General features: G+C 38.1%; 1 long non-coding RNA gene across 3 annotated transcripts; it reads right to left on the bottom strand.

Annotated features, from left to right (window-relative positions):
• Window positions 1-890: 890 nt before the first annotated feature.
• On the bottom strand, window positions 891-4,514 carry LOC129739016 (uncharacterized). Of its 3 annotated transcripts, XR_008735722.1 has the most exons (8): window positions 4,349-4,514; window positions 3,592-3,997; window positions 3,389-3,527; window positions 3,218-3,330; window positions 2,872-3,158; window positions 1,501-1,694; window positions 1,217-1,437; window positions 891-1,150 (listed from the first exon to the last, which is right to left on the bottom strand). It is a non-coding gene; the product is annotated as an uncharacterized LOC129739016 (long non-coding RNA). The 3 variants fall into 3 exon arrangements; XR_008735721.1 differs by having other exon boundaries at window positions 1,501-3,158; window positions 3,592-3,954; XR_008735720.1 differs by having other exon boundaries at window positions 1,501-3,158.
• Between the last annotated feature and the right edge of the window lie 10,692 nt (window positions 4,515-15,206).

The following is a 15,206-nucleotide window of genomic DNA, read 5'->3' on the forward strand; positions in this document are numbered from 1 at the left end:
TACAAGAAGATAACGCGATTGGTGCTGATTCGATTTGCTCCCACCGGCATTAATCTCCCAAGTTAACCGAATTGCGTATGTCTGAAAGAAACAAAATAAAAACGCTTTCACGTCCCTCCCTATCGCATCACAAGACGAAGAAGGATGGAAATAAATACCGGCCAACACCAGGCAGCCAGCGAACCGAGCGCTGTGCGTGTGAATGTAGCAAAAGCAACAACAAAAACATCCTTCTAATTCAATCCCTTCAATCCACTGGCAAACAACCACGGCCGAGCTGTGCGTGTGTATGCAGTAAAAGCAACAACAGAAAAAACATTCCTTCAATTCAACCCAGACAGGAAAAATCACCCGAAATCGGGCCGATTTTTGTCCGTTCATCTGCTCGATCGGTCCGAAATCGTATAAGAAATCGGGCCGAGTTTAGTAGAAAATCGCGCGAAAATGAAACACTTTTTCGGACGACGTTAAGTTTTTTCAACCAGTTCGAGCAGATGAAATGTCAAAACAAGCGGATCGTTTTCCGACTGAATCTGAACGGTTTTCGAACCGTTTCTGGGCCGATTGCCATCGTCCCTCCGACATAAAGGACCGATTTCGGACCGATACCAAACGGGTTTTCGAACCGTTTCTGGGCCGATTGCCATAGTGTCCATCCGAATAAAAGGACCGATTTCGGACCGAATCCGAACGATTTTTCGAACTGTTTCAGGGCCGATTGCTATAGCCTCCATCCGAAAAAAGGACCGATTTCGGACCAAAACCGAACGGTTTTCCGAACCGTTTCTGGGCCATTTAGCATTGTTGCCATTCATTCAGGATTTTCGGTTTTGTTACAAAAAGCTAGACTTTCATTTGTTTTCATTTTATTTTTAAGTTTTTGTTGTTCTATTTTATTCCTTTGCTGCCTCTCCGGCTATAAGTCATTGCGCAAAACTCAGCGAGGCCTCTTCAACTGTTTGCAGTCCTGAAAAACTTTGAACTTATTTTCACCGCTCATTTTGACTGGAAACGAAGCCCGTGTCATCGTCGTCACCATCTTCCGCTTCTTTATCAGCAGCGGCACAAGAAGAGGTATAAGCAGCGCCTGATACGATGTTTTGAGCCAACATGACTGGTGCGATGGAAGGAATGGTCGTGGCCATTGGAACTGCAATAAGAAATTTAGTATTAATCGTTGATGGCTGACCGGCTGGTGAGGAGATGTTTTCTATACCGGAAATTGTTGGCGCAACCACCGAGGGAATGACTGCGATGGCGTCGGGGCCGTTTCCACCACCAGATGACGGCTCTTCATTAATCGTGGACGCTACTGGTTTTCCTTTTTTTCAATTCAATTTGTTGGGAGTGGTGAGAAATGAGACAATTCAAACAATCTACCTTGGGTTCTTCTAGGGTGGGGCCTTCGAAGCGCAGTTTATGAATATGCGATAGAATCTGAAAGATTTAAAAAATTAAAAGGTAAAAATGTTAACAAAAATGTTTCAAATAATTCCTCACGTAGAAAGAACCACTTCAAGTGCAACTCTCCATGATTTTGATCAACAGTTCCGGCAATCGAATGATTCGCAGCAATTTTGTGCAGCTGTTTGCCTCTTCTGCTTCTTTATCGGCAGCGGCAGAAAAAAAGGTATAAGCAGTGGCTGATACGAACATTCCTGGTGCGATGGAAGGAATAGTGGTGGCCTTCAGAACTGCAATAGAAAATTGAATATTAATCCTGAAATTGTTGACGCAACCACCGAGGGAATGACGACCGTTGTTGGTCCGGAATATTTCCTACCACGCTGTGTTTGATGTTTTGTGCAGGAACGGTAACGCTGTAGGTGGGTTGTGTGGTAGCCGTGGGAATGTTAGTCGGATTTAGTTATGTCTACATATACGGGAGGAGCTTTCTCGATCGGCAGCGGAGTGATGGCTGTCGAACTGATCACAGTTGTGGCTTGTGCCATATTCTTTTCTGATAAACTCGAAAATTTAAATTGTAATTTTGTTTGCTTTCCAAAGCACTGCACCACCAGAATAGCACAGTACATAAATGAGTTCACATTCAGTTGATTGAGCGTCTCTATGCTACAGTTGTCCTTATAGTTGATCGAAAATTAAACCCTCCAAACGATTTGTACTTTAGCTCCGACAAATCTTCAATGCCCAATCCGAAATACATCTGGTAGGGCAGAGACGAAAGATACAGGTTTTGTGCAGTTTCCAAATATGCTTGCAAAAGCTCTCGCTTTGGTAGAGTACAAAAAAATGTGTAAATATCAAGTATGTATGAAACCGTTCCCACTTACCCCAGGTAGGGTTTGGAGACAAAATTTTAGATTTTTGCAAACAAACTCCTTTTTCTTAATTTGAAACCGTCGTTTCTTTTCTAACTGGTTGTAAGGATTGTTTCAATGTAGAGTTTTTCGTCAAGAGTCAGCTAGTTTACGAGAAATTTGCGATTGAAAAAGATGCACATCAACTCCACATCGTAGTTAAAAATAGAAAATTAACAAAAAATCACCGTAATCATCCGCTGTTGTCGGAACCGTATCTCTTTTACAGTTATTGGATAGATTACAAGTAAATTTAACATTCTTCATTAAAAGTTAAAAAAAAAATTCACAGTTTTTTTAATAGCCATCGTCTCCACTTACCCCGGTGTACCTTATACAAAAAAGTTTATCTCTGTTTCAAAATGAACTGATTAACATATACGATCAAATTGGATGCTTGTCGCAAAATAGCCAAAATTTTCTCGATACATAATTATGTTTAGTTTTCCTTATTTTGATTGCATTTAGTTTACATATTTTAAATGCAATCGTTCCTCTTAGAATATCATGATAGTTTAATAATTAAATCCTTCATAAAACTTTAACTTACCCAAGCTAGGTACACGAGTAGGAAATTACCGAAATTGCTGGACAGATTCACAATCATCTTAGAACCGTTTTCCACTTCCAGCTTCGCAATGAGAAACTGCGATGTAAATTGTCATTCCATGGGCTTTCTGTCGCTAGAAGATTCTTTGTTGTCATTGAAGTGTCCGTGGACCGCCAGCCCTCTCCGTGAAAGTTTGCTTCAGATGCTTCGTCCATTTTCGACGCTTCGGGGTGGAGGCTGGTCTGGCTACTTCGTGTTTCCTAAATTTCATGATGTGTGAAGGCAACCTGTAACGGATATGGAACACAATTACTATCGGGCTTTACAAATAGATTATTTATCTTACCTTAACAATATCTTATCTGATGCGCTAATAAATGTTGGCCCTCCTCAAATAAGAGGCGTATGTTTTGTTTGTTTTGGACCGCATCGCCTCACTTGAGCCAGATCTAATGAAAGCTGGAATGTGAAACTTTCACTATCGAATATTATATTATGATTGACAATAAAAACTTACCTGGATGAAATTAGCGGTCAGCACACGCAACTCCATGCTTGGATTCAGTCTCCAGCACACCCACCGACAGTAGACTGCAGCAAAGATTCTACAGCTGGATCATGATACCAATACTTGAAAAAAATATTTCCGAACTTATCTGAAAAAGTTGTTTTAATAACCAAAATTAAACCAATTAAAAACCGTAATGCTGAAGAACTTACCTTTTCAAGTACAAAACAGAAGTAGGTAGCAACTAGCCAAAGTTGATGGAAAGATTTTACCGGTTCAGCAAATGTATTTCGGGCCGGCGGAATTAAAACACGGCGAAACTTTGCGGTTTTGAACTTTTTCCTCCTCTTTTTTGCTGCATGCATCGATGCGCATCTGTTCCGATGGCATCGTTATCGAGTTCATATGCCCAGCAATATTTTACTCGTGCTCATATTGGTTTGGTATTTGATTTCATAACATATCAAATTAGGGAACTTGGGTCGCCCCCAGAATCGCACCCGTTGTTCTATGGATATTCGGAGTCCTCCGGGATGACGCCCTAACAGAATTTGTTTGCGCCTGTTTTCGACAGTCTGCGGAAAAGTGCGTAAGGGGAACGTTGTAAAATTGCATCATCTATAGGATATATGATGGAAATAAAAAGAAGCATCATTAGTTAGTGATTTAGCCTGCCTTCTCGATAAAGATAAGGGATAATTCAGCCGATAAATAAGGGATAATTCTTTGGCCATTAAAATTAGTGTGATTCAATTCAGTGCTGTTAATGGTTCAATTGTTTTTGATTTTGTAAATTTACATTACAAAATAGCGTTCTATATCATGTAATATTAGGAGTTATCATTTTCAGTGCTTTCAAGGATTCAGATTTTTTTGCTGTGTAGATTGGATTCACAAGAATAAAATTTTAAATCTTGAAAAGATCAGTTTAAAAAGCCAATAGTAAATAATTATGACAACGGTACTCACCTTGCTTTTCACTTTGAAGTATCACGCCAAAAACTAATTAAAAGTAATCCAAGTAAAGCCACCACCTCGCGGATCCGATGTCCGCGATGACATTCCACCAAGCCCGTACACACGGGACATTTCCTTGGAAGCTTTGTTTGCAGGGGTCGATGTTTTCTGTGGGTACGATAATGGGTTAGAAAATTATATAACGGCGATCTCGTAAATTGATTTATTCTATCGTAGTGATTTTTGAACGCCGGTTTGAAAATCAAACAAACTGTATGCAAAAGCATTGGAAGGTAATTTGACCAAAAAATATCGATGCATCACCCAAAAAATCAGTTTACGAACACGCTGTAAATAAAACTTCATTATTTAGAATTTAATCAATCTAAACATACCTTGCTTAATATTAAATTATCGCCGGACAACTGCGATCAAATTCCACAACACAATTCACAACAACAGACACCAAAACAAAACACGCACCCGGATTGCTGCGATTGGAAACTGCTCGTGTTTCGTTTTGTTCATCGCAGCACTGCGCAAAATATCGTCTGTTTTCGAGCAATCGAGCAGGCGGATGGAAATCGAGCCGAAAACCGACCGAATTCTAACCGCTAGAATTCGAGTGCCGCCATGTCTGTTTTGCAATCGGCCCGATTGAGCAAACGTTCCTGACAGGGAATTTGCCGGCAAACAACCACGGCTAAGCTGTGCGTGTGTATGTAGCAAAAGCAACAAGAATATATTCCTTCAATTCACCGGCAAACAAGCACCGACCAAGCTGCCCGGCTTTAGCAGCTGTGTATATGTAGCGTGTGTATGTAATAGCAGGCAGTAAGCAAAGCACAGTTCTCATTCAATGGGTTTCCCGTTTCCTCCACTCCCGTTCCCTTTCCCGTTTCCATCACAAGACAAATGAATACCTTGAAAGGCGGCCAAACGCCGGGAAGCCACTGTCGTGCGTTTCTTTTGTGATTGATCGGTGGCAGAATGCCTATGATAAATATCCCTCTTCCTGCATGAAGCTCAAATAGTACACTGGTTAAGATGTCGGTCTGGCAAGACCATTTGGTTAGTGATTTGAGTTCGATTCTCCCTACGGGAGCTGTGGTTTATATTTTTATTTTCTTGTTTCTGGGATGAATTATCCAATAGGAACGAAATCCCATAAAATGTTTTTCTTGTTTTGCTTGAATGTAGTGGTCATGCATCATTTTAGTTGGGAGGCGAGTCCTTATGCCAGTTACGGTTTTTCAAACATATCATCTTCGGCACAGTGCACATTTCAGCGCATTATCGGCACAGAGATGTGCTAAATAGGCATTGGATTTTTGCAACCTCTTCTATGGGTGTAGATCGTTTGATTCATGTTTTGATCCGAGTTGACAAGGTTCTGTTGAAACCGCATCTGGAACCCGAGCCCGCTTCAATGGACGTCTGAGTGGTGTAGGTGTCGGCGTGGGCGTAGATTTGTTCCACATGGGGGTACGAATTGGTTTCGGAGCAAGTTGTTGAATTTGCGAACGCAATTCTGTGATTGCGTTCGTCAACTGCGCTAGTTCGTTTGATTCAGGCGGAGCGTTGCAGGCCACAGAACGGAAACTAGGATTAGAAAACAATGCAGCGCAGTCGTCACAGAACCAAAACAGGTTCTTAGAATGCGCATCCATTTGTCTGGCAAGACTTTTAGATAAGCTAGTACACGTGGTGTGGAATCGCTTGCTGCAAACGCCTTTGCAGGCGATGTGCTCGATTCCGGTTATAGCCTCGTGGCAAGTCGAGCAGTTATATTCCATTGCGCCTTTCGGTATGCAATAAAATTTCGGAAATGCAGCTTTATGGTTCCGAAATTTGCCGCTAGATGTCGCTTCGGTCGAAAAAAATCGAAATGGGATGTTTACATAAGCAACTTTAGTGATAAACAAACGGTGATGCACTTGACACTTTAATCACGATTTTTGCCTAAATTTCCTTTTTTATCACTAGCACTCGACCAGTTCCGAGTTTGGTATGAAGTTAATATAAAGCCGGATTGGACTTTTACAATTAAAACGGTATAAAACACACGAAAAACAGGTAATGAAAATCCGACGGAAAAAAGGTCAACCATTCAAGATGAAGGCTTATAAGCCATTGTAGTGACTCCAAATTGCGATGATAAACAAAATACGACGGCCAAAGCGCGATCCCGGAGGCTGCACACGACGATGCTGACGAAGTTTGACTGCGTGGTAATGGACGACGAAACCTACTTCAAAGCCGACTACAAGCAGCTTCCGGGGCAGGAGTTTTATACGGCAAAAGGAAGGGGAAAGGTAGCAGATATTTTCAAGCGCATGAAACTGTCAAAGTTCCGAAGAAATATCTGGTTTGGCAAGCCATCTGTACCTGTGGCTTGAAAAGCAGCATTTTCATAGCTTTCGGGACTGTCAACCAAGAAATTTACGTGAAAGAGTGTTTGAAAAACGTCTGCTGCCTTTCCTGATGAAATACGGTTGTTCCGTACTGTTTTGGCCGGATTTGGCATCTTGCGATTACGGTAAAAAGGCCATGGAGTGGTACGCCGCCAACAACGTGCAGGTGGTTCCCAAGGACAAGCACCCTCCCAACACGCCAGAGCTCCGCCCAATTGAGAAATACTGGGCTATTGTCAAGCGGAACCGAAAGAAGACCAAAAAACTGCTAAGGACGAGCAGCAGGTCAAGGCAAACTGGCTTTCTGCGGCGAAGAAGGTGGACAAGGTGGCTGTACAAAATCTGATAGCAGGGGTTAAGCGTAAGGCCCGGCAATTCGGATTTGGAAAAGCGGAAGCCTAACTGAATATTTTTCCTGAATTTTTACTAATTAAACTTGAAAAAAAAAATTAATTTGATTTTTTAACACTAGAAAGACCGGCAAATTGAATATACCTATTCGGACCGTGACCAGTCAAAATGACTGGTAAAGGGGAAATTTTTTATATCATAATATTTTAAACTTTTTTCATTTGGAATTATTTTGTTATTTATTCGATAACATTTTTGTTATAATATGGAAATATTTTTTCACCATGGGTGCACGGAACCACCTCATTTTGGCATAGTTGGCGAATGCGTGTATGTCATAAAATGAGTATATCAAATAATTATCAAAAAATTAAAACATATTATCAATCTAATTATAAAATCATGTTAGATGGCTATGGATATTGACCATGGGTGCACGGTTTCACTTCACTTTTGTTTTAGTAGATATTTTCTAGCATCCATCGCTCTGAAATTTATCAACACGTTGCCTATAAATTATACCTGATATTGTAGGTTTTGAAGCATATTTTTTCTATAAGTAGAGCAATTTACCATGGGTGCACGGATTCACCGCCATTCATCTAAAATCAATTTTTTGAATGCATTTGGTAAAGAATAAAGACTTTTATAGATTCAAATGAAAATGTGTGTTATATACATGGTTTTTCACTATGGGTGCACGGATTCACCGCGTTTTAATCAAACATTGGACTTTTGCAAATTTTTAAAAAGAATTTTTACAAATCTTAACTGAACCAAAGTCGAAACCATGTCTTTCATGTAGAGACATAATGATTTAAATAACGATTTTTATTTTAAGTTCCGTTTTTTTCATTCCTGGAAAAGAAATATTTCAATTATATCTTCATATAACAAATTGATTTATTTATTATTAAAAAACAGGTTTTTGCAATCGTATATTTATCTGATAAGATCTGATCAACATCCAAGAATTTGGAAAACGGTAACCATGGACCGAGTGAATTTTAGGAATTATGTGCATCAAGTTATGTCGATTGACGGAAAACAGTGAACATAAAAATAATGAATCAACATTGTCAAATATATACGTTGATTTTTTTTTCATTAAAAGTTTTTCGATTGACCAATATAGCATTTCAAATACCTATCATATCCAACTCAACAATATTTTGTGTTCTGAAGCAAGTTGAAAGCTATTTATTTCTATATAATTTTCAACGGCGAATTTACAGCCATTCCGTGCACCCATGTTGAAATATCTTAGCCCCAATGTGGTCTATCAGATAGGCTGGCGCGAGTCTGGTCTAAGTATGCCAGTCGTACTGGCTTCGATTCCCGGTATCGGCAAGAAACACTAGGATTCAAACCCCATAAGTTTCCGACAGGAAAGATGTGTTTCCTCTTATAAAAAGAATGTTCAATAAGAATGTTCAATCAGTTGCCAGCTGGCCAGGTATTTACACAGGTGCTGGAATACCTGTAAGTGAACTTGCATTGGAAATTTGTTGAACCTAATAATCTAAGAATGCATGTGAATACATACTAGGGCAGAAACTACGGTGAATCCTTGCACCCATAGTGGATAAACAACATATAAAAAATATTCCGTGCATCCATGTTGAAATATCATTTCAATTATTCAGTTTCATAGCTGATGTCTTCAAATTTTAATAAATGAGTACACAATTCATAATTATTTTACTCATTCTAGTTTAAAATAGAGCATAATAATCACCTAAAACTACTCGATTACTCGAATGGACATGTATTAAATCTAACATAACTTCTACAAATATTGATGAAATTTCGCCATATTTTGACAGAAGTTGGATTATAGTTATTATAGCAAAACGGACGAAAAAAATTGGAAGTCAAGTGCTTGAAGCGCCACACAATGGCCAATCCGAGAACTTTTTCTACAAATCTTCATGACTTCGCTTCAAAAATCAATAATTTCATAATGAATGACACACTTCTGCCCACCATAAATCAACTAGGGCTCATTGTCTTGAATGTAGATTGCAAATGAAACCAAAAGCAAGCGAAAAAAAAATTTCTTGTTTGAGTTATAGGGTTGTGAATTTTACCAGTCATTTTGACTGGTCACGAAATTTTTCTCGCTTATTAAAGTAGCTAGTGAAATAAAAAATACACAGTTTAGTAAAGATTTGAAATTCATGAAAAGTCGTATTTTTTGCGAATTTTTGAAGCGAAGTATTTAAAAGATATTCAACAAACAAAGTGTCCAACCAGTCATTTTGACTAGTGTGGTCTTTCTAGTGTTAAATAAACGATTTCACCGATTTACACGCGTTTTCCCTTGGCCAAATTTTGACCGTATCATCCTTTATGTAAATTTTATGAAGGTGTTGTACTCTTTATGATCAAGAAAACTCGTTAAAACCGTCAGAATAGAGACTGATCAATGTCACCCCAAAGCATCAAATTCTGAACAGAGACGAAAACGATTTTTAAATCAAATTTAAAGAGGTCTTATAAATTTCTGCATCCATGTTTTACGTTCATAGGGGTCCAGTACTGGTTATAAAAATACGAAACATGCCACATTCCCCTTAACAAAAAAAAAATCGAAATATATTGAGAAAAGGGATCAATATTACCCCGGAGTAACAACAACGGACTATGTTATGCTTCATTATAATTGTGACGTGAACTCACACAGTTTAACCCTGATCATCTCTTGAGTGTCAATATGCCACTATTTAAGTTTTAAGGCATGAAACTTTTTTCAGGCGCATCAAAATAAAACAATTAATTCGGGGGCCCCTAATGATTTCATGAAATCTTTCATTTTGCATCATTAGTTTTTTATGGACGCTCCCTGAGAGACCAGAAAAAAACTCCCGAATCAGACCTTGAGTGTCAATTCGGCAATCCTGAAGTAAAATAGTTCTGAATCGTTTCCACTGCTGCCATTTTTTTAAAATACATCAATAGAAACATTTTAATGTCAGTAAAAAATGTCCCGAACATTTAATACAGTTATACTCACTTGCTTCCTCCTTTAACTTCAAAAACAAACAATCCAAAAAAACATCCCTAACTAAAACCACCGTAAATCACACATAGATTACTCAAAAAAAATATTGCTTTAGTGTTCATGAAGCTGAAGTTAAAAGCTTTACAATGAAACATCGAAAACAATTTTCAAATTTTTGACTTTTGAATTTAAAAAAGTTGTTAAAAATTAAGTTTTTATTTCACCTCTCGTAAAAACTGTTTAAGAGATAGAATTTTTTTTAATACGACTACAAAATTCATGTTTTTTCCAACATTTTGCAATCATTAGATTTTGGATACGTAGAGAATTGAATCTATTACAATTTTTTTCGCGGTAATTTTTTGGAATTTAAAATGTTATACTTTTTTGTAATCCTACCTGAATTTGCACTTAATTTTCAGTGAATTTTCACTGTTTGGACCATTAAAAAGAATTCTGGAATGATTTTAAGTTTGCATATTTTTGTGATAAATTACAGCTGAATTTTAATCATTTCATAAGATTGTCAATTGAATTAGCTTTCCATTGAATATACTTCTGATTGGTCTAAACAGTGTAAAATCATTGAAAACTGAGTGGAAACACAGGGAAGATGGAAAAAAAATCCAATCCAAATCCAATCCAAAATATTACCGCGAAATAGCCAACTTTAAAAAATTGTAGTGAAGCTTAGTTCTTTTAGAAATGGGACACTTTCTTTTGCTAATAGCTCTTTTACTAGTAACCGGACATTCAAAATTTTGACAGCATTTTACTGCCTGTGAAAAGTTTTATCAGACCTTTTTTTGTCCAAAATTTAAATTTACATGTTTTTGAGATATTTACGATGTAAGAGAAAACGAAAAAGTTGAAGAGGTTGTAATTTACACGACTGGAAGCGTAGAATTACGTGTGTATTCTAATTTGTGTCAATTAAGTTCCATACTGGCTCCATCATTTGTGTACCTGCATTTTGTCATGCATGTTGCAACATTCTAGTTGAACACTGGCCTACTTCATCGAACACCCTCGCTAGTTTGAACTTTACATTGTAACAGGGAAAAATGTAAGAATCTGAAAAAAACCCCGCGAAACAACCAGAATATACATTGTGCTCCTCAAGTTGAAAGGTTTTAAAAAGCCCGCGGATGCGCGCGCGAGTTTCATGTGTTCGAATGACATCCTCCCGTGTGGTCGGAGTAAGCGACAGTATTTGCTCGTGTGGTGCTCATTATCACAGTACAGCAATCAAAAAATCAAAAATAGTTCGAAAGAACAGACCGCTCTTATCAGCTTTTGCACAAAATATACAGCGGAAAATTTTAAAACGTCATTTCAAGTGGAATCAAAGCCAGTGCCTCTTGGTCTGCCATCAGCCCCCGACCCCCAGCGCACGTTCCGTTATTCTTAAGTTTTTGCTTGCAGTTCTTCTGCTTGGTCGCTCATCTAAAAAAACCGCCGCTTACTGTGACCACACGGGAGAATGCCCAGTAAACAAATGAAGCTAGAGCGCCGCAGTGGCTGGCTTTTTATAACTTTTCTACTTGTCCAACACGATAGGGTTTCTGCTCGTTTGCATGGGTTTTGGATTGCTGTAGCGGAGTTTTTTTTTTTTGCTTCTCTCATTTTCCCTTATCCTTCGATGTTTTTCACGGATCATCGAGTGTGTTGACGGTGTTGTCATCAGTTTTTTTAAAATGCAATTTGAAGATTGATATATTTTCCTCGCTTAAATCAGAATTACAATTTCCATTAAAGAAAATTGATGACCAAATTAAACAAAATCCGAAACTATGATTTTTATAATCCTAATTTCCTTACCGTTCCCATGCCGTTGGCAAAAATAATCTGTTTGAATTTATGTAATTTATATTCGGTCTGTAGTTTATTATCATTCCTATGGCCACAAATGTTGACCGATTTTTATGATGATCTTTATAAATAGAATTTATTCTTATACATATCTATTCTAGAGCCGATTCAACACAATTTGATATTGTTCAAAATTATTCTATCCGCACATACATAAATATCTTGGGGTTCAATGAAAATTGAGCGCTTTCCCGGCACTTTAGGTTGTAAAAAAAACAAAAATAAGCATCAATTTTTGGCTTTTCATGGCTGTATCTCATTTCTCTTGGAACCGATTTTTTAAACACAAATTTTAATTTGATACCGCTGTTTAATAATGATTTTCCTAGAACAGAGTTGGTTTCTAGAGTATCTGTTTTCCAGTAAATTGCAATGGAACATGAAAAAAAAATATGTATGGCATATTGAACTGAACGGCGCGAGGGAAGGGTAAAAATAGTGTTGGATTTGATTTCAAATCTAAATTTCAAATAGCTCAGTGAAAATTCAATTAGAAATCAACGGCTGACTGCCAACAGGGTTTTTGAAATCAATTTTTAAACTCTTGCCGATAATGTATAGTCCTGACAAGGACTGTTTTTTTGTTGGGTGAAGCAGCAGCTTTCTATGTACTCCTAGCTTTTTAGAGTGCCTTCTCTTATGCAGCGGCACCCAACTGACTGATGCTTCCTATCAGCTTTCTTTTCTCTGGCTACTGGCTTCGCTGAGGCCTTGTTGGGAATGAGAGCTTCGGTTGCTAAGCCTTCACCGGGGGAGCGGCTGCTGAAGATTGATTATGCTCGGAAATTTGAAAAACGACTGAAGCTTGGTTGCAGTGCGGTGGTCATATTTATAACTTTTCAAGCACAAATACATATTTGCGCTTTATTGGTATTGGTGTACCAACACATAGCCGACCCAAAATGATGTATGGAAAAGATGTCTTTGAAAGAGGCGTTTTTCGTGACGCGAGATCCGTTCGCGATTTTCAATTTGCCCCCCTATAGTGTTGCCGTAAGACGTAATTCTACGTCAAAAAATATTTTGCACAGTTTCCTTCAAAATTCGTCTTTATCAAATTGAAAGCTGACAAAACCGTTGATCATTCATATAACCACTGTGTGTTAGTGGTAAAAAGTATGTAAACACTGTCAAAAATAACCACAAAGTTCAAACCAGGCTTTGGAGTGAAGCACATGATCGGCAAATACGGTTAGGGGTCATCTGGGAAGTCAAGTTTCAGACCAGCATTTTTAATTTTTAATAAGCGAAAAACTGAGTGTAGATCGCTCAGATGTCCAAAATTTTTTCTCCGATATGCTGAAAGTGTTGTTTAGTTATGAGTCATTCAAACCTTACCTAAAATAAAATATTTTTTTGCTAGTTCCAGAGCTCGTAAGCTGAATAGCCGGTACCGAGGCTATGCAACAGATGATTTCTGATGAACGACAAAACTTATGAAAAAACACTATTTCAAACAAATTCCAGCGTATGAATCCTATACCATGTCTGCTCATGGCGAGGTCCCTAGCATATTAAAGTATGTATTTGCTGGTTGTTTTTAATAAAATATAAAGATTTTTCCAAATTCTGCTCCTGTGAAAAAAACAACAATAATCACACAGATGATTATTGTTGGAGAAGACTATCAGAGAAGTAGAATGTCACCAGATCCAAACATACATAAGTATTTCCGAAATGTTTGGTTTTTATTGGACACGGTTCTTAATAGATATGCAGATAAATAAGATAGTCACTTACTTCCACACCAAATACATGTTAGACTGTTAGACTTCCCCCAAAAGTTATGCTACTCTCTGGAGCCACCGGTATACATTTTCTTTTTCAAGTTCCTTTACTACTTCTTTTGTTATTTAAGCTCGTTTCTAAGGTCACTAGAAGCATATTAGGTTTAACAAATCTTTTTTATATATTTTAATTGATCATATGTTTCTCAGACATATTGATCTGCATTTAAGTATCACTATAAGAGAATTTGTTAGAGCACAAAGTCACTTTATGTCTATCTGAGGTATGTTTATCTTAAGCTTATACTATAGCAACACCGATTAGCTTTATTTAACAATTTGAAACAACGAGGAGTTTTTAACGCGTTAACCGACTACTGAGAATTAAACAAATAAGCAAGAATTTGAATGTAACCTTTCTGCAGGCCAAGAAACGATTATAGCCCCCAAGGATTGATTCCGAAACATACCCATATTTTTTTACTACTCTAGTGCAAATTCTGTTCAAAGAACTTGAAATTTGTTGAGATTATTTCACCATAACAAAAAAAGTTTTTGGTCGATGTTCCACAACAACGACGGGGCCTGAAATATGTGGCCTAAATCGGCTCACGCGTCTAATCGCTTCAGTTTATCAGTTGGTCCATCCGGGGGCAAGAAGGAAACCTTTAACAATGGTCCGAAGAAAAACGGAGCGAAAAGCCAACCTCGCAAAAGAAATTGTTCGTTTGTTTCTTTAGCACTAGATTGCCACTATCGTCAGTGTGTGTATAAGATATCTACCAGTTGTAGCTGTGAGGGAAAGAAAATGGAAAATACTTTTCTGATTCCGGCAAAATGCATCTTACCCGCTCTTCGCGCCGCCCCGAGACGAGTGCAGCAATACATTTTGTTGCCGCTGCTGCTAGTTCCCAAAGAAAAGTTTAGGGTTGAGTTGAGTGAATTTATGCTTAAGCTTTTTTATTATTTTTGCAGATTGATCTGGGACGTTGCGTCGTGTTAAAAATTGTTTTGTGTGTAAGTGGTAGGTACATATAAATCTGGAGATCGTGTTTGTTGAAAATCTTTTCATACGAGGAGCAATAACTGTTTTTTTTTTTAAATTTCTCACGATTCCATTAAGGGAAAATTTTCTTTAGAAGCAAGGTTAAAACCAGTCCATCGACAAGTCCTCGGTCAGCAGTCTTCCGGATGCCAAATCAAAGGCAGCGTGATTGCTCCACTGCCAACCCGAGAGGTTCAACGGGGCCAAAAGTTTAGGAAAGTTGATTTCGCCAATATTACGTTCAAACATTATGAAAGTTGAGATCTCTCGGAGGGATTGGTCTGCAGCTTGTAGAACACAGCCAGTGCTCGGTAGCTGCATTTTTGTCCACGATAAAGTAGCTTTCGCTCGGATTTTTTGGCTCCAGTTCGGAAAAGTCAAAACTTTCAATGGTTCATGAGGCCGAAAAATGTACAAAGAAACTGGGTACGTTGCCCACTTTATCGGGTACAAATAA

This window comes from Uranotaenia lowii, chromosome 1 (genome assembly GCF_029784155.1).
Source record: "Uranotaenia lowii strain MFRU-FL chromosome 1, ASM2978415v1, whole genome shotgun sequence".
Classification (NCBI taxonomy): Eukaryota; Metazoa; Arthropoda; class Insecta; order Diptera; family Culicidae; genus Uranotaenia; species Uranotaenia lowii.